The sequence below is a fragment of the Hyperolius riggenbachi genome, chromosome 2 (genome assembly GCF_040937935.1).
Source record: "Hyperolius riggenbachi isolate aHypRig1 chromosome 2, aHypRig1.pri, whole genome shotgun sequence".
Lineage (NCBI taxonomy): Eukaryota > Metazoa > Chordata > Amphibia > Anura > Hyperoliidae > Hyperolius > Hyperolius riggenbachi.
Genome location: NC_090647.1, coordinates 279,744,844 through 279,769,475, shown reverse-complemented (window position 1 = coordinate 279,769,475; position 24,632 = coordinate 279,744,844). Strand labels below are relative to the sequence as shown.

The 24,632-nt window shown below is 42.5% G+C and overlaps 1 protein-coding gene and 1 long non-coding RNA gene across 6 annotated transcripts in view; one reads left to right on the top strand and one right to left on the bottom strand.

Annotated features, from left to right (window-relative positions):
- LOC137546382 (uncharacterized) overlaps window positions 1-8,262 on the bottom strand; it is a 30,568-nt gene extending 22,306 nt beyond the window's left edge. Inside the window, exon 1 of the long non-coding RNA XR_011026251.1 lies at window positions 8,039-8,262. This is a non-coding gene — a long non-coding RNA (uncharacterized lncRNA). The remainder of the gene's footprint in view (window positions 1-8,038) is intronic.
- Window positions 1-24,632, top strand: part of VMP1 (vacuole membrane protein 1) — a 229,023-nt gene that overhangs the window by 196,307 nt on the left and 8,084 nt on the right. The window lies entirely within an intron of this gene.

The following is a 24,632-nucleotide window of genomic DNA, read 5'->3' as shown; positions in this document are numbered from 1 at the left end:
GTGGCACTTTTTTGCACCCTAACTGCGCTAAGGGGCCCAAAGTCCAATGAGTACCTTTAGGATTTCACTGGTCATTTTGAGACATTTGTTTTCAAGACTACTCCTCATGGTTTAGGGCCCCTAAAATGCCAGGGCAGTTTAGGAACCCCACAAGTGACCCCATTTTAGAAAGAAGACACCCCAAGGTATTCCGTTAGGTGTATGGTGAGTTTATAGAAGATTTTATTTTTTTGTCACAAGTTAGCGGAAATTGATTTTTGTTTTTTTTCATGAAGTGTCATTTTACACTAATTTGCGACAACAATAAAATCTTCTATGAACTCATCATACACCTAACAAAATACCTTGGGGTGTCTTCTTTCTAAAATGGGGTCACTTGTGGGGTTCCTATACTGCCCTGGCATTTTAGGGGCCCAAAACCGTGAGGAGTAGTCTGGAAACCAAATGCCTCAAAATGACTGTTCAGGGGGTATGAGCATCTGCAAATTTTGATGACAGGTGGTCTATGAGGGTCCGAATTTTGTGGAACCGGTCATAAGCAGGGTGGCCTCTTAAATGACAGGTTGTATTGGCACTGAAGTGCAGGATGTTCTCAAATCGTGACCTGGACATGGCATCAGAGAACATGGGCATGTGATGTATTGGGTACGTAGACCAATAAGACCGCAATACATTCTTTTTGACTAGACCCATGTTAAGGAGAAGGCCCCAAAAAATGTTACGTTCGGAAACTTAAAGTGGTTTCCACCGAAAAGGCTGGGCATGGTAGCTTCTTGGATTGGCGGTTGTGTATTGTGTGGCATAAGGTTGGTCTCGGCCACAATTAAGTCGTAGAAACCAGCAGTGATCAGAAAAAAAAAAATCTGTCGCTGCGGTGGGGCGGGTGAGGGTTTGGCCGGGTGATCAGAAGCCCGCAGGGGGCAGATTAGGGCCTGATCTGATGGGTAGGTGTGCTAGGGGGTGACAGGTGGTGACAGAAGGTGATTGATAGGTGTCTGAGTGTGATTAGAGGGGGGAATAGATGCAATCCATGCACTGGGGAGGTGATCGGGAGGGGGGTCTGAGGGTTCGGCCGAGTGATCAGGAGCCCACACGGGGCAAATTAGGGCCTGATCTGATGGGTAGGTGGTGACAGGAGGTGATTGATAGGTGTCTCAGGGTGTGATTAGAATAGGGAATAGATGCAAGCAATGCACTGGGGAGGTGATCAGGGTGGGTCTGAGGGCTATTTGAGGGTGTGGGCGGGTGATTGGGTACCCGCAAGGGGCAGATGAGGGTCTGATCTGATGGGTATGATAGGTAGCAGTGACAGGGGGTGATTGATAGGTGATCAATAGGTGATTACAGGGAAGAACAGATGTAAATAATGCACTGGTGAATTGATAAGGGGGGGTCTGAAGGCAATCTGAGCGTGTGGGCGGGTGATTGGGTGCCCGCAAGGGGCAGATTAGGGTCTGATCTGATGGGTAACAGTGACAGGTGGTGATAGGGGGTGATTGATGGGTAATTAGTGGGTGTTTAGAGGAGAGAACAGATGTAAACAATGCACTTGGGAGGTGATCTGACGGCGGGTCTGCGGGTGATCTGATGGTGTGGGTGGGTGATCAGATGCCCGCAAGGGGCAGGTTAGGGGCTGATTGATGTGTGGCAGTGACAGGTGGTTACAGGGGGTGATTGACAGGTGATCAGTGGGTTATTACAGGGGGGATAGATGCATACAGTACACAGGGGGGGGGGGGGTCTGGGGAGAATCTGAGGAGGGGGGGTGATCAGGAGCCCCCAGGGGGCAGTTTAGGACATTACAAAAAATAACGTTGACAGATAGTGACAGGGAGTGATTGATGGGTGATTAGGTGCAAACAGTGGTCTGGGGGGTGGGCAGGGGGGGGGGGGTCTGAGGGGGTGCTGTGGGCCATCAGGTGGCTAGGGGGGGCAGATCAGTGTGTTTGGGTGCAGACTAGGGTGACTGCAGCCTGCCCTGGTGGTCCCTCGAACACTGGGACCACCAGGGCAGGAGGCAGCCTGTATAATACCCTTTGTATACATTTCAAAGCGTATTATACGCTTTGCATGCGGCGATCGTCGGGTTAACAACCCGCCGGCGCTTCCAAACGGCCGGCGGGTTGTCGTCACGGGTGGGCGGAGCCAGTTGCCGGGGCAGCGCGCGTCACCAGTGACGCGATCGCTCCCTGCGCATGCCTAAAGCACCCGCCCCCGATTTGCGTATTGCGGTCCTTTCGCCGTCCATTTTGCCCCCGCCCATCGGCTGTGGGTGGTCGGCAAGTGGTTAAAGGAGAACTGTAGTGAGAGGTATATGGAGGCTGCCATCTTTAATTCCTTCTAAGCAATACCAGTTGCCGGGCAGCCCTGCTGCTCTATTTGGCTAAAGAAGTGTCTGAATCGCACCAGAAACAAGCATGCAGCTAATCTTGTCATATCTGTCAAAATTGTCAAACACCTGATCTCCTGCATGCTTGTTCAGGGTCTATGGCTGAAAGTATTAGAGGCAGATGATTAGCTGAATAGCCAGGCAACTGGTATTGTTTAAATGGAAATAAATATGGCAGCCTCTATATACCTCTCACTACAGTTCTCCTTTAAGCTAGGTACACACGGAGCAATGTTACTTATCAATCGAGCCGCTGATGCGGCTCGATTGATAAGAACCGACAGGTCTGATCTCGCCGCCGCTTGATTCCCCGCGAGCGGACACTAGCGGGGAACCGAGCGGAAGATAAGCGGGGACGATCAGGTGTCGAATCCGACGCACAAGCGGGGATGCGGAAGAGGCGATCCGGCGGCTCTCCGTCTAGATTAGGCTTTAAGAAGAAAGAAGGCTCTGGATCCCATAGAGCCTTCCCAGTCACTTTATTCTCTTTATTGTAGTTCCACCGCTGTCCCACGTTCACAATTGGTGCCTTTAAAGAGTTCTCGGGAGGCTTTGGAGGCACTCGCTTCCAAAGATGGATGCATCCTTATTTTGCATGCGCAAGCACAGTACGAATCTGCTTATCTTCTGAAGTACATCTATTGAAACTGTGTGCTGTGTGTTGGGTAGGAATTGATCACAATCTGATCAGCGCATGATTGATCAGCCGCATTTTGAAGAAACTGATGCGTGAATAGGCACCGTAATCCAACAGGTTGTCTGAACCCACCTAGCGGTCCAGTACCAGTAAAGTGCTTGCATAATTGTTACACACCACATTATTGCCAAGTCGATCTGATACAGAGCTGCATGTGTCCAGGTGTTTGAAATGATGGAAACATTTTTTACATGCACATAAATAATTTTAGCTAAAATCCACAGCACATTTTATCTTTCCAGCTTATTCCATGTCAATGCTGCTCATATTAGAATGACAGTAATTCTCTGCCGGCCAGAAGCTGAATAATTTTTGTTTCTGTAGTAAAGGGTAATATGTGAGTGATAACATAAGATGATTTAGTTAAAGAATAAGCAAGAAAAGCTGGAATGAAGTAGGAAGTTGCCCTTAACAAGCCGACAGGTATAGAAATGTCACTGTCTGCTTCACATTGCACTTACCCAGTTTTCATTTATCGTTGTCAGCAAATGCTAGTATAGTATGATGGAAATTAAAGGTTAATTGTGGAAGACTGGTACACACATCCAGTTTTGATGGGCCAATGATCTTACCACTTTCACATAGTATGAGGGTCAACCGATTTCAAATACTATAAAAAAACAGTAGGTAAGCCATCATACTACATGGACATGGTAAAGCCCTCATACTACATGGAGGCGGTAAGGCCAATCAAATTTGTGCGTGTAAACACGAGAACGGAACAAGGAGGAACACAAAAAAATCTGCAATTCTCAAGCAAGTCATTGACTTCAATGACCAGTGCGGCATGCAGCAAAACATGCACAACTCATATAAGGGGCAGGGAGCCATTTATACCTTGCCCCATACAGGACAATATCCTCAAAAAGCAACAGAAAACTGGTGGTGTAAATCTGACATTTCAAAAGCTTTGGCTCTTTGTGTATCTATGGTGAACTCTGGCTTGCAATGAATGGTGGAAATTGTAACTTGTGTACCTAGCATAACACACAAGTTACAATTTTCTGGCAGATTTGCCTGCCAGATCAATTTTTTTTCCAACATGTCCGATCTGAATTTTGATTTTCCGATCGATTTCCATAGGGGTGAATGGAAAATTGATCGAAATTCAGATCGGACATGTTGGAAAAAATCGATCTGTCAGGTAAGTCTGCCAGAAAGTTGTATCGTGTGTACCTAGCATTACACCTTCAGATGTGTTTGAATATACGCTTGTTTTTATGGTCTGTTCTCGCATTCATGCTCAATCTTTCGATTATAACTTTACTTCATTATTTGCACTATTTAAAGCTTTTCAGGTTGCACAAGGGATGATCATCTACATAGGGAAAAAAGTTATTTACAACTTTACCAGTAGACTACCTTTGAATTTTTTCCTTTCACAAAGTAAGATTTTCCATATTTGTGTCACATGATAAAGTAGCAGAACATGGCATGCACGGAGCAGCCTTCATTTCATGCCATTCTTGTGTATTCACAACACAACTTGAAAAGTGCACATCACTTTTATTAGCAGAAGCAAATATGTCTGGAAGTATGCACTAGTTATACACTATTACTTTTGGATTTCCACCGTAGAAATTTTGGTGTGGGTAGAAAAAAGGGAGGCAAGAATGTAGAAAAGAACACTTTGGTCCATATGCAATTTCCACTTTTCTCTAAAGTTTTCTCCTAGGAGATCATTTTAATCTTCTGTTTAAAATAACTTTCCAGCACTTTCCACTTGAAATAACAAAAATACTGTATGTAGGTGAAAAGTACTGTCGCAACTATTCACTGTATTTTCTTGCTCCCTGGTAGCTTAACACTCATAATTTATCTCTATTTCACTAACTCATGGTTTATCCAGAGGCGCCTCTAGAGACCAGCTGATAAGCTAATTGCCTAGAGCACCAGATTTATGGCAGGGCGCTTTGAGGGGAAAAAAAAGTTTATTTTTCCTGTCCTTAGAGACTGAAAACTTAGGGATGGAGATAAAAAGTTCTAATGAAAGCCTATGCTGCTCAGCCTCAAATAAGAAATCTACAAACCTTTTGTCTACAACACTTTGTATGGCATTCCCTAATGATAATGTTATCTCGGGATCTAGAGTGTGTCTGTGTGACTCGTGCCCCGCCTGCCCCTCCTTATGACTTGAAAAGAAGAGGATGGTGGTGTCTTTGTGTGCATTCCAGAACGGACTAGCCAGGAGGAAAGAGGGAGATTTTCCCCCAGGCTGCTGGTACAGTGTATAAGGCAATGTGAAGCACTAGGCTGGTTGAAGGAAATAAATGTACAATTTGATGGCAAGCTGGGAAATGTACACAGCATGATGCAGAAGAGAGGCTTGCCTCCTACAGTGTCCTTAGAAAGAAAACTTTCTGCTTTCTCATCATTGTAAAGACTGCATGTGGTCAGCTAGATAAGGTATTACACAGGTTGAAAAGTTTTCGACAATCCCTAGACTCTATGTGGGCTGCTGCAGCTTGTGTGAGAGATTGGCAGGACAGGAGTCACAATACAGGCAAGTCGCCTCTGTGTTATGTGGCTGCAATACAGATAAGCTCTCTGCTCCATATCAGGCTATTCTCAGTCTCTCTCCACTCCTCCTCTCTCCCTCATTCACCTTTGTTTCCCCCCTTCCCCTAGTGATGGCTGTCTTTTCCTCCCCTCTCTGGATAGTGTAATTGTTAAGGGCTCTGCCTCTGGCACAGGCAACCTGGGTTCAAATCTCTGCTTCTTTCTACTCAGTAAGCCAGCACCTATTCAGTAGGAGACCTTGGGCAAGACTCCCTAACACTGCTACTGTCTACTGAGCGAGTCAGCACTGAGTCCGCAAGGAGAAAAGTAATTATAAATGTTCCTTGTTACTCTCTACTTTGGTCCCCCAATCTTACCCTTACAATTGAATCACCCAATATTGTTATCAGTAACCCTAGCCTATAGCTGTCAATACATGCATTCATTTTTACAGACAGATTCTTTCAAAATGATCGAATATGGCGATTATCAACCACCACATCGATCAGAATTTCAATCAATCCATGGCAAAAATGTACCAAAAGTACAACAAGCAGTACATTTTTACAATTGGACACAATGGTATAGTGGCGGTAGATCGGCGGCTCGTAGTATTGCACTGAACCACTACTGTAATACGATTATTTTCTGGTGAAAAGCTGACACATTGCGAGTATTTTCATGGAGAGGGCGGGGGGGGGCGCCACAGGTTTTCTTGCCTGGAGTGACAAAATGGCCAGAGGCGCCCCTGGGTTTATCCCTCCTTATTTGACTTATCTCATGAATTCCCTCTCCTTATTTGATTATCTCATGCATTAGCTCTCCTTACAGTTAAAGGGACACTTAAGTAAAAAAAAAATTAGTTTTACTCACCTGGGGCTTCCAATAGCCCCCTGCAGCTGTCCGGTGCCCTCGCCGTCTCCCTCCGATCCTCCTGGCCCCGCCGGCAGCCACTTCCTGTTTCGGTGACAGGAGCTGACAGGCTGGGGACGCGAGTGATTATTCGCGTTCCTGGCCACAATAGCGCCATCTATGCTGCTATAGCATATATCATATACCATATAGCAGCATAGAGGGTGCTAAGGTGTCTGGGAACGCGAAGAATCACTCGCATCCCCAGCCTGTCAGCTCCTGTCACCGAAACAGGAAGTGGCTGCCGGCGGAGCCAGGAGGATCGGAGGGAGACGGCGAGGGCACCAGACAGCTGCAGGGGACTATTGGAAGCCCTAGGTGAGTAAAACTCATTTTTTTTTGTTTGACTTGAGGGGCCCTTTAAGGTGAAAAATAATTAAGCTTTGTGACTCAACCCCATAGTGTTGAGAGGTGACCATGAAGTTGGCTTTCAGTAGCCCTATTTTTATTTATCCATCATCCTACTAAAACATGTGCCAAAACATCAAGAGATGTACTCGTTGTTATCTAAAACACAGTTCAAGTCACAGGCCAAATTGTTTATTAAGATTTAACATTTATTGAACAGTCTCAAAGTAAGTGGCATAACTATAAACCATGTGGCACCCCCCTCCCCCCCCCCCCCCCCCTCCTCCTGCAGAGTACTAAAGTGGAGCAGTGTAATATTTACCTTCTCCAGTACTGCTCTGACTCTCATCTGATCTTCTATGCTGCATACCTTTGGCACCAAATGTTGTCATGTGATCGGAAGCAAGAGATATGGATGCACAGGCCATGCAGCTGCTGGGAACAACCGAAGAGACCGGATGTATTGCTGGAGCAGATAACTATATAACCACTCCAATGTGATGCTTTACATCATTGTTCCCCAACCCTGTCCTCAAGGCCCACCAACAGTACATGTTTTGCAGGAAACCACCAACATGCACAGCTGGGGTAATTAGTGTCTCAGCAGAGCTGATTAACTACCTCTGTGCATTTCTACAAAACATGTACTGTTGGGCCTTGAGGACAAGGTTGGGGAACACTGCGTCTACATGACAGACAAGGAGGGCTACATTCATCCAGCGGGCCTGGAGTTTGACACCTGTGACTAAGATCATGAAAACACTGTCAATATTGTGTATTACATAAATAAGGGCATGAGCCTTGCATCAATTTAATGTTTGTTTCTGCAAGAATTTCAGTAGAAATGCATCTTCCATTGTAAAATAGGCAATCATTGACTACTCCTCTGTACGTCAGTGAACTCACTCTTTTTTAACCATTTCCCCTTTCTCAATAACTATTCGGGTTTCCCCTAATTTAACTAATACTGTGGATGGTTTCCTGGTAGTTCAGTAATGTCAGAAAGCTCTGCATTCAGTTATTATAAATAATCCTAGAGCAAACCGTCATATTTTAATGAAATGCTTTTTTGTTCTTGTTTCCCGATGGTCAACTTTTACACTGTACTTTGAGTATATGCTGGCCTGGGTAAAAATTAAATTAAAATTGCAGTATTACCTGGCAAAAATTGATGCTCGTGCTTGGCAACTCACCTGGATAAGATCTGCCATGCACACATGAGTGGCAATGTGTCTGTTGTGCTGATTCTTCACCATTCCTTCTCACCAAATGTTGTCCCTCCTGGCCACCCCATAATTCCATGTGCCAGTAACTGCACTGCATGCCTATGTATTGTTACCCGCAGCAGGAGATAATACAACAGCAAATTACTGAGAAATCCTGTACAAGCCCAGAGCTTAGTTAATATCGGAATATAGTGGCAGTTGCTGGCAGTTATGCCTATACACCCACAGCAAGAATTGCTCCTTAAAGGGGCACTGTGGCGAAAAATTTTAAAATTTAACATATGTGAATACATATACAAATATGTACGTTTTTTCCATAGTAAAATGAGCCATATATTACTTTTCTCCTATGTTGCTGTCACTTACAGTAGGTAGTAGAAATCTGACAGAACCGTCAGGGTTTGGACTAGTCCATCTCTTCATTGGGGATTCTCAGGGGTTTATTTATTTTCAAAAGCACTTAGTGAATGGCAGTTGCTCTGTCCAAGTGCCAAAAAACTGTGTAGCGAGCAGGGAAACTGGCCAGCATCATTGTTTAAATCCTTTTTAGGGAATAACTTTATGAAGAATAAAAGCCTTCTACCTACTGTAGGTGACAGCAACATAGGAGAAAAGTAATTTATGGCTCATTTTACTCTGGAAAAAATTTACTTCTTATTTGTCTGTTCGCACATATTTAAAATTTTGCAATGTTTCGCCACAGTGCCATATTAACTACTTTATGACCGCTCCATGCCAAGTGGCGTGGATGCGGCGGCAGCCCCAGGACCGCCTAGCGCAGATTGGCATAAGGTCCTTGGGACGTAGTTTGCAGGGGATCACGCATCCCCGCTCTGATGGCGGAGCTCCGCCTTCAGTCTCCTAGCGGCGATCACCGCTAGGAGACTGTTAGACGGCAAAACCACAGTCTAATTAACCCGTACAGCGCTGCGATCTAAGGCAGCGCTGTACTGGGGACAGCCGTGTGACACGGCTGTCCCCTCTGTAGCTGCGGAAGTGATCCGCTGTAATAGGCTGATGCCTATGACAACCGATCATGCTGATTGGCTGGGGGGGAAGTAAAAAAATAGTAACCTTTACTAAAAAAATAACATATTTGTAAAAACATCTGGGGGGGCGATCAGACCCCATCAACAGAGAGCTCTGTTGGTGGGGAGAAAAGGGGGGGGGTCACTAGTGTGCTGAGCTGGACGGCCCTGCACCAAGGCCTTAAAGCTGCAGTGACCAATTTGTTAAAAAATGGCTTGGTGTTTAAGGGGTTTAACACTGCGGTCCTCAAGTGGACTACCTGAAGACTACCTGAAGCCACAGGTATATGAAGGCTGCCATGTGTATTTCCTTTTAAATAAACCAGTTGCCTGACAGTCCTGATGAGTCCTATGGGAGAAAAGTGCTATAGAAATGCTATTGTTATTATCATTGTGGTGCTAGTAGTGTCTGAATCACAAGCTGAAACACGCATACAGCTAATCTTGTCAGATTTTTCTCAGAAACAACTGACTTCCATGCTTGTTCGGGGTGTGTAGCTAAACATATTAAAGGCAAACTAAAGTTTGCTTTCTGTAAACAGAAAGAATTTGCGATAATTCAGGTTGGAGTGACCTTGAGATGTCTCCCAGTGCATCACTGCTGAATATATGCAAATTGACCATTGTTGCCCTTAGAAGCTAAACACACCTCCAGAACCGCTGGAATTTAATGATGTGTCAGCTTGTTAATTTGTACAGAGCCATAATAATCCAACATACATACAGACTGTTTTAGATTGTTTGATCCTCATCAGTGCATGGCATGGACAAATGTGGCTGTATGGAGTAGGGCTTGTAACACCGAGAGGTACAGACTAACCAGCAAGCTCATGGTGAACCAGAACTCATTGGCGTGTGTGAGGGGCTACAATGGTCCTAAAAGACCCCTTACTAAAATCCTAAGGAAAACAAAAGTTTGCTTTCTTAAAACATAAAGAATTTGCGATAATTCAGGTTGGAGTGAGCTTGAGATGTCTCCCGGTGCATCCCTGCTGAATATATGCAAATTAACCATTGTTGCCCTTAAAATGGTTAATTTGCATATATTCAGCAGTGATGCACTGGGAGACATCTCAAGCTCACTCCAACCTGAATTATCGCAAATTCTTTCTGTTTTAAGAAAGCAAACTTTTGTTTTCCTTAGTATTTTAGTAAGGGGGCTTTTAGGATCATTGTAGCCACTCACACACTCCAATGAGTTCTGGTTCTCCAAGAGTTTGCTGTGGTTAGTCTGTACCATATTAAAGGCAGATGATCAGCAGGACTGCCAGGCAACTGGTATTATTTAAAACTGAATAAATAGTTCAGCCTCCATATCTTTCTCACTTCAAATTCCCTTTAATTTAATAAAGTCAGGAAATCCTGGAGTTTAAAAAGAAATTGCACTTTGGGTGCATACACATACTTGAGTCACTCAACCACTAATTCACTAACCTTTTAGCAACGCTTGTTTTTCTCAAGAATGACCCAAGCGGGGGTTACAAACCTTACCCTCCTGAAAGACCGTTTAAGAAAATGTCAAGGTCTGCTGGATCACCTGTCTTCTGCACTGTGTTTATTGTTCTCCAACCTTAAGCCGAGGTATACACTGTGCAACATTTAGCCAATCAAATAACCAACTGATCTTCCCCCGACCAACCATCAGTAGGGAATATAAATGGTATACCACCTTGCACCAATCGATGTTGAACAGATTTCAGCAGAAAACCCTACCTGTATTGTACCACTTAATGTAGTAACATAGCTATGCAGACTCCTGTTTGGTGCTCAATCAATAAAAGAATGGACTTTTCTGTTTGATGCTGCTTAAACATATCAATCAGGAAAAGCAATCAAGAGTGCCCTAATTTTTTAAATTATTTTTACGTGAATGTGTCTCTAATTGAAATTTACGTCTAGCTAAGTAAATCAACACTAATGTTTTGCCAGACTTTTTCTGAGTGGACTTTTCGAGGAAAAGTGAATTCTGGGAAGAGTCTCGATTTCCTGTGATTATATTTTTAAAAAATACAATTTCAAGAGTGCCATATTTAATGCAGAAAAAAATTCTTTCAGATGCAGAAAATGTTTCTTGACAGTTTATTAAAGAGGAGCTGTCAGCCATAATATCTCAGGAAGAAAAATCTATATAGCCGGATTTCTGGGAAGGCCGGTAAGGCCACAGCCTAGGGCGATAAAATCAGATAAGAAGGGCGGCATGCCTTGGAGAGAGAAGAGGTCATATGTCAAAGTAAATCATCTCTTCTGGCCCCGCAGCGCAGCCAGCCAGCGCCCTGCTCTGCACTAATAGCTAAATTCCAGAGTTCCCCAATCCCTGCTTCTCTCTCTCACATTTCCTGGTGTGTTATAACAATCAGGATCAATCATAACTGTCACTTGATACTCCATTCCTCTGTATGATGGACATACAGATGATATGAGAAATACCAGAGATTCACATTACAAAGCAGATAGAATGAAGTTCCGCTGAGTTTTAATGCAGGCATTCACAAACTTCAGTGAGCTCTGCTAGTTTCTTCACCTCTTTTACAGCTTTGGCACTGACCCCAGCAGTTGTTAATTACTTTATGTAACCCTAATTTGTTTCACTTTTTTTTCATAGCTAGCAGTGATCTCTTGTCTGCTTCAGCTAACTCTTTCATGGCTCATTTTCTGTCCTTCAGCTCCTACCATCTATGAGAACTGCAGGAATAAAAATGCTGTTTGCTTCCCATTCATTGCTAAACTGTCACTTTAAAGGCCACCTGAGCTTTTACTACCTCTATGCTAGTGTGTTTGGTTTGGCATCCTTCTGCTTTCCTGTAGCAGTAGAGCATTGTACCCTCTTAGCCATCAGCGAAAGCAGAGAGATTTGAATCAAGATGATACCATTTATTGGCTTAAAAGAAAGAGAGTAAGCTTTCTGCTAATAAACCTTCTTCAGACTTTGTTCTTGTATACTGTCAATATGTTAGAGCACACCACCATATATGTACATTCATCATTCAAAAGAGATGCATAGATTTTTCAGCAAATATAAATAAATGTCATTCAGATGTCTTTAAAGTGGAGCTGAACTCTTGCACAGGACAGAAGGAAAACAGAGAAATGTACCATGTATGTATTTAGAGAGCCTGTCTAATTACCCCTCCTCTGTGTCTAATCACAAGTTGTAATTTATCTCTACACTGTTTCACCTGACTGCCATAACATCTAAGCTCATTTGAAAGCACAGGAGGAAGTGGACACACTGCAGATTTATTGCAGGATTTGTATCAGCTGTAACAAAGAAATGTTTTTATTCAAAGGTTATGTTGTTGCGTATCTTTTAGAACAGAGAGGAAGTTCTGAGTTCAGGTCCACTCTAATTACAACAGAACATCCAAAGTGGGTCTTGACAGGATGTTTGCTACTTACCTGTTCTTTGTTTTGGATGGGCTTCTCTCCATTGCACTGCCCTGTCACCTGTTTGTGGCTCCGACTGCAGCCAGTCGCACAGAGGACAAAGAAGCAGCGCATGCTCTGGCCACTCGTACTCCTTGTAATTTCTCGCTTCTGCTCATGGCCGGTACAGTGTTGTGCATTCTTGACAAGTACCGGTCATACATCAGCGTCATTTCTAAAGTATGCATGCCCAGAACACTATTGGCTGCTGTGCACATTCGGGCAGGAGCGCAAATTACAGGAATTATTTGTTGAATGGTGGGCAGAACAGCACAATTGAAGTGAGCCCATTCAAACCAATGATCGCTAGTCAGAGTGTTGGACAAAATATTGTTGGGGGGGGGGGACTTGGTGACAGCAGGCCTAGGGCACTGGAAAGTACAAAACCAGCCGTGTGTGCGTGCGTGCGTGCGTGTGTGTGTGTGTGTGTGTGTGTGTGTATGTATATATATATATATATATATATATATATATATATATTTCCGCTACTTACATAACTTTTTCTATAGTATACAAAAAGGCCTGGTGCACACCAAAACCCGCCAGCAGATTTTGAAACACTTTTTCTTATTTTTCTGTAGTGTTTCACCTAGCATTTTGCGGTTTTGGAAGTCACCAAAAAACCGCTCACACTTCCCTGGGACAGTGCTGGAACCAGGATTTTGCGGTTTTGGGAAGCGTTTTTGGTGTAGTAGATTTCATATATTGTTACAGTAAAGCTGTTACTGAACAGCTTCTGTAACAAAAACGCCTGCAAAACCGCTCTGAACTGCCGTTTTTCAGAGCAGTTTGCGGTTTTCATATACTTTAGATTGGAGGCAGAAACGCCGCCGCAATCCAAAATCTGCAGCAGCCCTGGAGTATGCGTTTCTGCAAAACGCCTCCCGCTCTGGTGTGCACCAGCCCATTGAAATACATTACCCGAGCGTTTCCACATCCGCAAGCGGATCGAAAAACGCTGCTGAACCGCTCTGGTGTGCACTAGGCCAAAGAGAATATCCTTTTTAGGATTTTGAATCTATCTTGAAGCAAATTCTACCATAATTTCCTCCCTTACTCTGTCTGTGTATCATTGCACTCCCACCCAGCTCTGCAGGAGAAAGTGCATTGTCTCAGCATGAGAAATATTGGCCAATCAGAGAGGAACAGAGGTGTGGGAGGGGGAAACAGGAGGGAAAGAGGCTTCAGCCAATCGGGCTGAATTAGTTATGTCTGAGGGGAAAGTAAAGAAGAAAAAAAAAAGAAAACCCAGCATGCCCTGTAACTTCCTTTGTGTGGCAGATGTACCAAATAAGAGCCAGGGAAACTGGAGAATGTTTTATGGGTAAGAAAAGTAAGGGTGATTTTTAAATTTTGGATTGCCTGGTTAGCATCCTTATTACTTGTTTACCACATAAAAATATGATTTTATGCCCGACAGTTACACTTTCAAAGGAAATGAAGATACTAGCCACTGTTCTTCTTAGTTCAATCTTGTATTAAAGGCACCACTTTGTCTCTGGTGAATCAGAACAATCAATTTGATTATCTAGAGATTGAACAATCACTTCCTGCTACTATCCAGGATGAAATAGGTCAATGTCTTATCAAACCAAACAGAAAATCTTGTTCGGTTGCCATTGGAACGATCATCTTAAAGTGTACCCGAGGTGACATAAGATAAACTTGTGTTATGTACAGTGCCAAAAATGTCAATAACTAGACTGTTTCTTTTTTTATTTTCATGCCTGAAAGAATTAACCTTTTGGGCATGCAAGTGTCAGTTTCTGTCGGATTATAGTGTAATCCTCACTAATAAGGAATTACAGCCATAAAACGTATTCATGCAGAGAATAACTTCTTACTGCAGGGAATAACTAAAAAAAAAAAAAAAAAAAAGTCAATGGGTTTTTTTTCAGAGTTTAAAAAAAACAAACAAACACTGGCATGCTACGCAAGGCTGCGCTGCGTAGCGTTAGCTCCTTAGTAACACACGTTGTTTACTAGGTTATGCACACTCCTTTTTAACTCGTGCTTTCGTGAGTCACCCCGATTAGCTCATGTATTTGAGCTCTGGGGTACGTAATAGGCTGCTATTTAGCAGAAGCAATAACCTATTAAATCTACTTTGTAAATGCTTAAACATAAAACCATGAGATATAAAAAAGGTTCATAGTTTAGGAGCAGGAGGATATATACAATTGTTTATCACATCAGTTTATTTTCAACTTGTGTTCACTCAAAACTCACTGAGTAGGACACATCTTACAGACTGGCTGGTTTCAGTGGATTTCTGAAATATCCAAATTGGGTGCCTATTTTAATAGCATTTTAACACTGAGCATTCGGGCAAAGTTTTGTTTGAATCAATCACTGGTATGTACTTGCTTAGTAAATGAATGTTGTATAGCCAGCAGTAGATTCCGACTTGCATTTCAGATGACTTCTAAACTGCAAGAAATTTGTTTTTTCACTGCAATAAGTAATAAAGCTTTTCCTTAAAGGAGAACTGTAGTGAGAGGTATATAGAGGCTGCCATATTGATTTCGTTTTAAAGAGACTCTGTAACATCAAAAACCTCCCCTGGGGGGTACTCACCTCGGGTGGGGGAAGCCTCCAGATCCTAATGAGGCTTCCCACGCCGTCCTCTGTCCCACGGGGGTCTCGTTGCAGCCCTCCGAACAGCCGGCGACAGACCCGACTGTAAATTCAATATTTACCTTTGCTGGCTCCAGCGGGGGCACTGTGGCGGCTTTTGGCTCCGAAGTAGACGGAAATAACCGATCTCAGTCGGGTCCGCTCTACTGCGCAGGTGCCGGAAACTTGCGCCTGCGCAGTAGAGCAGGCCCGACAGCGATCGGGTATTTCCGCCTACTTCGGAGCCGACAGCCGTCAGAGCGCCTGCGCAGGAGCCGGGAAGGTAAATATTGACGTCATCTTGCACGGAGGGCTGCAGCAAGACCCCTGAGGGACGGAGGACGGCGTGGGAAGCCTCATTAGGATCCGAAGGCATCCCCCACCCGAGGTGAGTACCCCCCAGGGGACGTTTTGACGTTACAGATCCTCTTTAAGCGATACCAGTTACCTGCCAGCATGCAGCTAATCTTGTCAGATCTGACAAAAATGTCAGAAACTCCTCCTCATCTGCTGCATGCTTGTTCAGGGTCTAGGGCAAAATGTATTAGAGGAAGAGGATCAGCAGGACAGCCAGGCAACTGGTATTGCTTAAAAGGAAACCAATATGGCAGCCTCTATATATACCTCTGTCTACAGTTCTCCTTTAAGGTGGATATTGCACTGAAAGTTTAGAAATCTTCAACGCTTTCTTACTCCATCTAGGCTAGTAATGAAGATTTAATTGCTGGTAAACGTTTGTCCTGTAATGTTTGACAGTCTATAGAGAAAGTATGTGGTGTGTATATGTATGCTCTGTGAAAGGCAGAAGCACCTGGGGCATTTCAGCCTAGCTGGGTGAGTCAGGCTATTGAATTCTGAGGTCCATTCTGAGTCATCCCTAATGGCATCCTGCTATTGGTGCAGCTTCAAGGAAATGGTTGGTTAAAAAAACATGAGAATCTTTATCAGAACAGGAAATGACAAGTCATTAAAATACTAACCGTTGGTACTGGTGAGATCACTGCCTGGAAAAAAAAACTGTTCCAAAGTTCACATTTTAACATAAATAGCATAGTAGCCTGTGTCTTCTTTCAAATGTTAAATGAGGGAAAATGTTTCACTACATTATGGAAAGTCCTTGTGTCTGTGTTTAAAATTTACATGTACACACACAAACCATAATCCTGGTACTGCATTGTATATGATTATGCTTTTCTTGTACTTTTTCTGTACTATACAAAACATGTGCGATCTTGTTTTTTATGATTTATCTAAATTGTTGTATTTAGGAATATAATTATAAAAGTGCACATTTAAAAGGCATTTATCATGCCTCAGTTACTTCAAAGTGACATTTTTCACCTTTCAGGTATGCAGCTGTGTACCATGTGTACTGCAATATCACACAACAAAAGTAAAAGACATTAAAAAAAAAAATCTGTTTTCAAATTGATGTTCCACTTTTCAGTGGGAAGAACAATGTGTCCCATGCCCTCATAGCATCTCTGTGTACTGTAAATGTTACCCCCTCAGCCACTTTCAAGCAATACAGTGTGCCTGCTTGTTTATATCTGGTGAGTTTGTTGCAGGAGTCAGTGCATCCCTCACAGAGGTGAGATTAATACATGTGGCCACTTGTGCATAGCTCTAGCCTCTGGCAGCATTGTAGTTTGCCACCTAAACATACACGCAGTTACATGCAGCTGAATGGCAGCTTTTAGCAACACCGTGCATGTCATGTTTGACACATATCGGTGTTACCCAGCGGGGGGAAAAAAAGTCTCATGACGCATCTGAGGATTTGAACCGCTGTGCTCAGATGCAACGCCGTGGAAGTTAGGAAGCGCCTGTCTGGTTAATCGGAGCTGCTGACAGGCAGTGAATTCACCACTTCAGCTGCCCATGGAAAAGAGCCCTTACTTTGCTGGAGGGTGATTGGGCAGGTCATATTTCCATATTGTATAGAGGTACGGTAGCAGGGTTTGCATGGGGCAGTTAATTTGTTCTTCTTAAAAGTGGAAAATCCCAATTAAATTCACTTTTTCTCCTAGGTGGAATTTTTACATCTTATAAATAAAATGCCTTTTAAGCCACCAGCAATCAAGAAAATACTTAGTATAAATTTGACAGTACTTTTGCACCTACTTTTTGGTACTTTTTTAATTACAAAGTACTGAAAAAAAAATTTTTAAAATGGTGAAAAATGTTCTTCTATGAAAAAAGGTAATTGGATCAGGAACAAAATGTCTTGCCGTTTCACACAAATGGCTTCAGAACCACAAAGGGAAGTGTTTATGTATCATTGAAGTTAATCTTTTAATTGCACCTTCTAGTCTAAAGGGGTCCCTCAGTAGTTCACAGTGTTTTATTTGTACAGATGCCTTAGGGCCTCTTCTCACTTGGGCGATTAGTGGGTGATTCCTTATATATTAAATATATTAATATGAATATTAACCTATGGCAGTGATCTCAATTCCGCGATTTCCGCCAATCGCGGGTCTTTTGCGATTAGCGGCAGTGTTCCCTGCAGTATTTTGGCGCGATTCAGGAGCGATCGCGATACAGTGCTTATGAAAGCAGAGAACAAGTCTTGCACCACCGATATATTTATAGCTTCTTTTATTGGTCACATCAGACAGAGCAGAGGATACAACGACAGACCGCTGTTTCGAGCAAACTTGCTCTTTATCAAGTTGTCAAAACACTGCATTAAATCATCACACATCATACAAACTTATATAGTATCTAGAGACCAATCAAAGTGCAGCACCAGAACCCTCCAATCAGAAAACGCCATGTCAGAAGTGGACCTGATGGGGAACTGAGTGAAAGAGGAAAAAACCTCCCCCTTTGACAATAAATATATCATTAAACAGTGTACTTACATCTAATACATAGCGCACACACAAAGATCAATGGCGCTAATAGTACCTGTATTCATATCTCCGTTGTTGCCAGATACATCGTACGTAACAGGCTAATAAACCTGTTAAATCAAAACAACCAATCAGCAGGCAGTGTCACAGAGTAACCCGCCCCTCTGCCACACGTCCTACAGAGGAGAACAGCCCGCCGCCTCAACTGAGCCGCCGACCAATCATACGCTAGATGTCCTTTGACGCCCCTTCATGAGGTATGCGGAAATATATCCGCAAAGCCATGCGTACTAAGTCAATGGGAGGGCCCGCCCGCCCACCGGCGGTTGTAAACATTGCGTGAGCGTGGCATAAGCGGCATACCCCGCAGCCAATCAACACTCACTCACCTCCCAAGTTGATATAGAAATAGATGCGTCCTATTAGACCTCAGTGATCTCCCCGAATACGGTAACTTAAATCCAAAGAATGGCAGGCCGCAGAGGCACATCTGTCCCCCCGCAACATACCATATCAAAGTATACGCTGATGTGTAGCTGGCAACAACAGTGACTGAAGGCAATAGAAAAATAAAATAAAAATGTATATTAAAAATGTCATTTATTAGAAAAAGGTCACATTAAAAAGGTAGCCCAATTGACCTTGGTTCAAGATTAAAGTGACTCCAGTGCTGCACTTATACCTAAAAAAATTAAAAACCACAATAAGCCCCCCACAAGAACAATTAAACACTCAACCCACAGAGAACGACAAATCATAGTCTAAATTGAGACCCCCAATTCCCAGTACCCCCAATTTGCTAATCCAGAAGGCTTCTCGTCTAGAAAGTTCTTTCTCCCTATCCCTTCCTGCCCCCCACCCAAAAGGTACTCCATCTATAACTTGTACTTTAAGTTGTGATACACCGTGTCCTGCCTCAACAAAGTGTCTTGCCACCACATGTGAAGTGTCCCTAGTCCTAATTGTCGATTTATGTGCTGATAAACGCACTTTAAGGGGCTTAGTAGGCCCCCCCATGGGCAAGCCCAGAGAGGGTAAGAAAGGTACATACCCATGTCTGAACTGTCACCTCTGCAGTTTTATCATCAGGGGTGACGTGTTTAGACATCCTTCTAAGGGGACAGTTTTTCATATTACAGAACATTTTGATTGTAATTCTACTTTTGTCATCTACATGTTGAAGTGCCCCTGTGGCCTAGCCTATGTGGGTAAAACCACTAAGCCCCTTAAAGTGGTTTTGAGCTGGTGCATAACTTTTGAGCTTTTGAGCTGGTGCATAACTAATCCTTTATGCAAATGTATGTAACTTGTCGCTGGGCCAATCAAACGCAGTAGCTGATGAATTTGATTGGTCCATTTTTCTAGCTGCATTAATTTACATTCAATTAAAAAGAACCTTCATTTGAAATGATTAGTAGCTCACTGACCATCTCTGTTCTAAACTGAGGTCTTCCTACATCCTCCTATCACTGGCTGGCTTTCATAAAGATAGTTTGGAATTCCCCAGTCTTGTGAAGAATGTTCTCCATCACATGAGGTAGTTTGACTAAAATAACACTAGAGAATCCTCTAGTTTTCAGTGCAGCATGCTATTTCTGCAGATATCAGTAGTGAAAAATAATGCTGGTATCCTTTAAAAAAAACTGCAGTGAGAGGTACCGGTATATGGAGGCTGCCATATTTATTTCATTTTAAGCAGTTGCCTGATTATCCTGCTGACGCTCTGCCTGTAACACTTTTAGCCATAGACCACCCCCAACCCCCCCCCCCCCCCCCTCGAAAAAGCATGCAGCATACCAGGTGATTCTGACATTTTTGTCAAATCTTACAAGATTAGTTGCATGCTTGTTTCTGGTGTGTGATTCAGACACTACTGCAGCCAAATAGAGCAGCAGGGCTGCCAGGCAACTTAAGGGAAATATATATATATATATATATATATATATATATATATATATATATATATATATATATATATATTCAGCCTCCACATACCTCTCACTTCAGTTGTACTCAAGAGCTGACCCCAATACTTGATCTGCCATGCAAAAATAAGGTAGAGGCAGCAAATGGATGGATCCCTCTCCCTGAATCTGATCAGGGATGGGATCTAATCTTTCCACACTCTGCACATAGCTTTTCACTCCTTCCCCACCCCCCGAGCAATCAAGATTTTCTGGCTGTTCCAATCAATTATTTCAATAAAATTTCTGAAAAAATAAATTGAAATTATAATCAATTAGTGTCACATGCTACATGTCAGAAGATTGTTTCATGCATGAACGTTAACAATATCCTAAAAACATTATATTTATTTTTTAAGTCTCTATCCACTAACAAAATTTGCTATATCACAAAATGACAAGTGGAAAAAAGATTCCAAGGAAATATATATTTGATTTATTTATATCACAGCATTATCTTCCATGGCGTTGTACAGAGTTAAATACAGAGTGAAATACGGACTGTAGAAGGTACAATGAATACAAACCTTGTGCATGTGGTACAGATGTATTCTGCAGCAACTCGAGCACAAAACTGCATTAGAGCACAAAACTAAGCAGTTATTAGCACATAACTGCTTAGTTAAATCATGATATTAAATACAGTCCATTTGAAAGTGTTCCACAGAGGCAAGAAATGCTAGTTGAAGGACCCTGCCCTTGTGAGCTCACAATCTAGAGGCTGCTTTGGTTTCCAGTAAAGGTAGCCATACACCTGAAGATTATGGGCAGATTAATCAGAAAGACAAATTTATCTCTAATCGAATTTGATTAGAGATGGATTTGTTTCTTTGTCAAAGCTTCCCGTATACTGCAGGCCGATTCCCGTCCGATTTCAGCATGAAATCTTCAGGGAATCTGCTGAGCCTGCCACATTCGCACCGCCGCTGCCCCACAAATGTATAATTGTGCCCCCACCCCAGTGAGTGTACATTTATACATTACCTGTCCTGTGGCAGCCTTCAACGGTGTCCGTCCATCTCTCTGGGTTTTAACAGCCGCATACACGCTGGTGGCGCATAGGGTCTGACATCAGATGCTACGTGCCGCCAGTGTGTATGTGACTGTTAGAACCCGGAGAGATGGACGGACACCGTTAAAGGCTGCAACAGGACAGGTAATGTATAAATGCACACACTGGGGGGGGGGGCACATTTATACATTGGGGGGCAGCGGCGGTGGGAATGTGGCAGGCTCAGCAGATTCCCTGAAGATTTCACACTGGGGGGGGGGGCACATTTATACATTGCGGCAGGGGTTACCTCGCTCATTCCAAAATCGGCCGCTGTACCGATGCACATCCGATCAACCAACTTCAGCCCAACATCTTGCAGCATGCGCAATCGTCAATGTGGCCAATTTTCATCCAGAAATTGGTCACTTTGTCGGTCGGGCATGTACTTGGCAGCACCGATTTTCATCCAATTCGATTATACAGGTAGTCCCCGGTTAACAAACGAGATAGGGACTGTAGGTTCGTTCTTAGCCTGAATCTGTTCTTAAGTTGGAACACTGTGCCAGCTCTGTCCTCTGTACCTCCTCTGTGCTCCCCGGTGCCCTTTCTGTGTCACCTCTTTGTCACATCTGCTCTCTGTACCTGCTTATACAAAAAAGCCATTTTTTCTTTGAATTTTTAAAAATTTGAAAAAAATTGGACTTCTTGGCTTTGTCCCATGGAAACACAGAATCCATGCCATTCGTATCGGTGGGTCGTTCGTAAGTCGGGTGTTCGTAAGTCGCCTGGATTGAATCGAACCAGGTGGTCGAGTGGCCACCAAGACGCCTGATGAGTTCTAGAAAGGTAGCAGGTAAAGTAGGTTGAAAGATAACATTTAATGGCATTCACTTCCTAAATTTATTAAATAACGACAAATTCTAAGTACAGTAACCCCCCCCCCCCCCCCACCCCCCCCCATTATCCAGCACCAACAGGGATTGGCTGATGCCAGGTAAGTATAGTTTCTTGTTGCTTGAGAGTCGGTGTTAAAATATGCCTAGCTACAAACCATACTACATCCTGCACTGCATACTTACCATAAACTCTGTATTAATGTTGAAACACTGTAATTAAAGAACAGACTTAATGTAACAGAGGTTTATTAATGTATGAAGAAGTGTAAAAGTAGATTTATGCATCCTGCACAGCCAGCAATTTTTATGGTTGCTTGAGACATCTGTTTTACTGAAGTCTGAATATCGGGGGTTTTAATATATATGTATGTATGTATGTATGTATGTATGTATGTATGTATCAAGAGGTAATTTAATTGTAAGATTAAAACCGTTTTCACTGCAGTTGCATGCACGTGACTGCGCTCACACAACTGCTGACTTACTAACCTTTCATCAGCTCTCTCTATGGTCCAGTATGACCCAGGCAAAGGTTGAAAACTTTTGCCACATAATAGAAGACCACTTTTTTATATACATATTTTCAGTGTGGAACCACAAAATGAAGCTACTTTTATCAATGGATGTTCAACAAGAAGAACTCAATGTTCATGTACAAGGGCTGGATTAGGTATTTGTGTATTTGCTGAAATATGGGTCAGTCAGACTCTGGCTCTCCTCTGTGTTGATGTACAGGTGTGGATGTGTGCTAGTCATCCCGTGAATGGCAGTACATCTGCTGTCCGGAAACATTTGCAGTGGTGCTTTACACAGCAGACAGTACCACAACAGACTTATGTGAACACTTGTATACAGAAGCATCAGTCTGTTGCAGCAAAACTAAGTTTGTGTGCACCAGCCCTAAACTGTGTGGTTGTTGTGTAGGTAGCATAAATCAATGAGAAAAGAGTATGCTGGTACCAAGCATTGCTTGTTAGTAGGAAGGCTTTTCGGTCTCTTTTAACCCCCTATACATTCCTAGTGGTTTGGGTCATCCCAAGCTGCTTGGTTACTCTCTGGTATAATTGGAGGCAGTTTTTAAGAAAACCTGGTCAGATCCGCTGGAGGGAAAGTAACCTTCGAGCAAACCTGATGTGAAAATAAAATTGTGATAGTTCATTTTATGTGTTTTACTATTGGCAAAATTAAAAGTTAACGGGTCTCATGTTTATTTTTAGTTTAGAATGCAGTCATGTTAAAGCTGCTTTGCTGAGACAATGAGACGTAATGACCCTTGAACCTTCCAGCTCTAAGATGTTATCAGCTGCCTTTTCTCTGCCTGATAGAGTCCCCTTTGCTTCTATTTACTTATCAGGAAACAGGACTGATAAGCTGTTTGACACGCTCATTTGCATAGCTAGACATCACTTTTTAAAACTGGATTTCCAGAAAAACAGAAAGGGACTTCTTACAATTTCTTAGTAGGGCTAGTACTAAATGTACCTATTTTTATCTCCTCATGTCACATGTGAACTCAGGTACACGTTAAGTCCCTAAATAATCTCTGGTAAACTACTCTTAACCTAGCCCCCAAAAACCTGGCCTATTACCACCTAGACCTACCTATGCCTTACTCTAACCTTAACGCTGTATTCACCACAATCTCTACCCACATAAACACTACATAGCCCAAACACAAACTCAAACTCACTTATGCCTGGTACACGCCATGCAATTTCCCTTCTGATAAACAGGTCGAATGCGTTATGTCCAATTGTCTTTCTGATCAATTTTGTATAGAAGTGATCGGACAAGAATCTGTTAGGGAAACAATCGAAAATCTGATCAGATCTGTCGGAAATAATCGATTTGACCCAGCTATCTGACAGGAAATTGCATGATGTGGACAAGGCATGTTACATTACCATAGCTGTGACTCTAACTTTATTTTTTATTTTTTCTTAGCTTTAACCCTTTCATTCCTAGCAATAGCATAAAAACTAAAATCTTGTTTCCACTGGCTGAAGTTGGTAGATCAGTGGGTACATCATTTATCTTCTTGCTTCACAATTGTAAGAAAAAAAAATCTGATATTTTAAGATTATAGATTTTTATCGTAACCTAGTCAAGGCATTGCAGCACACAGTGTATTATGCCTAAAAGAAAAGTATGCATGTGCTATAGAAGCATGCACTGTAGCAGCATACTAAAAGCATTGATTACAGTTCTAAATCCTTTAAAAAACAGTGGTACTAAAAGCGATATATATATATATATATATATATATATATATATATATATATATATATATATATATATATATATATATATATATCCTATTTTTTTAAGCAATTTCTCAGCATTCATATTTGTATTTACTGTAATTCATCCACTCCATAACAGTAATACTACATATGTTATTGGTGAGATTAGGATGGCCATTTTCTTGAGCTGTACCCCTATAACACTTCCACAATACTGTACTCTATCCGTTTAAGTTAGCTATTATTTGGCACTAGACTCTTTAAGGATATTAAAACAATGTATTTTTCTCAGCATTAAGCACTTTTAGGTTTAGATTTTTTGCTTGGGAAACAGATTAACTCAGAGACCCAACACCTACAATATATTTATTGCTAAACTGATATTATGTAGCATTTTCAAACTTAAAATATTGCTGAACCTGTGTAGCTGGCTCTGTCCTGTAAGAGCATAGAGAAAATTACATAGGTTATTTAGTTGTGTTCATAGGCATTCCTACACTGCAATAAGCTGTATATTAAGGTTAGGGGAAAAAAAAAAGAAT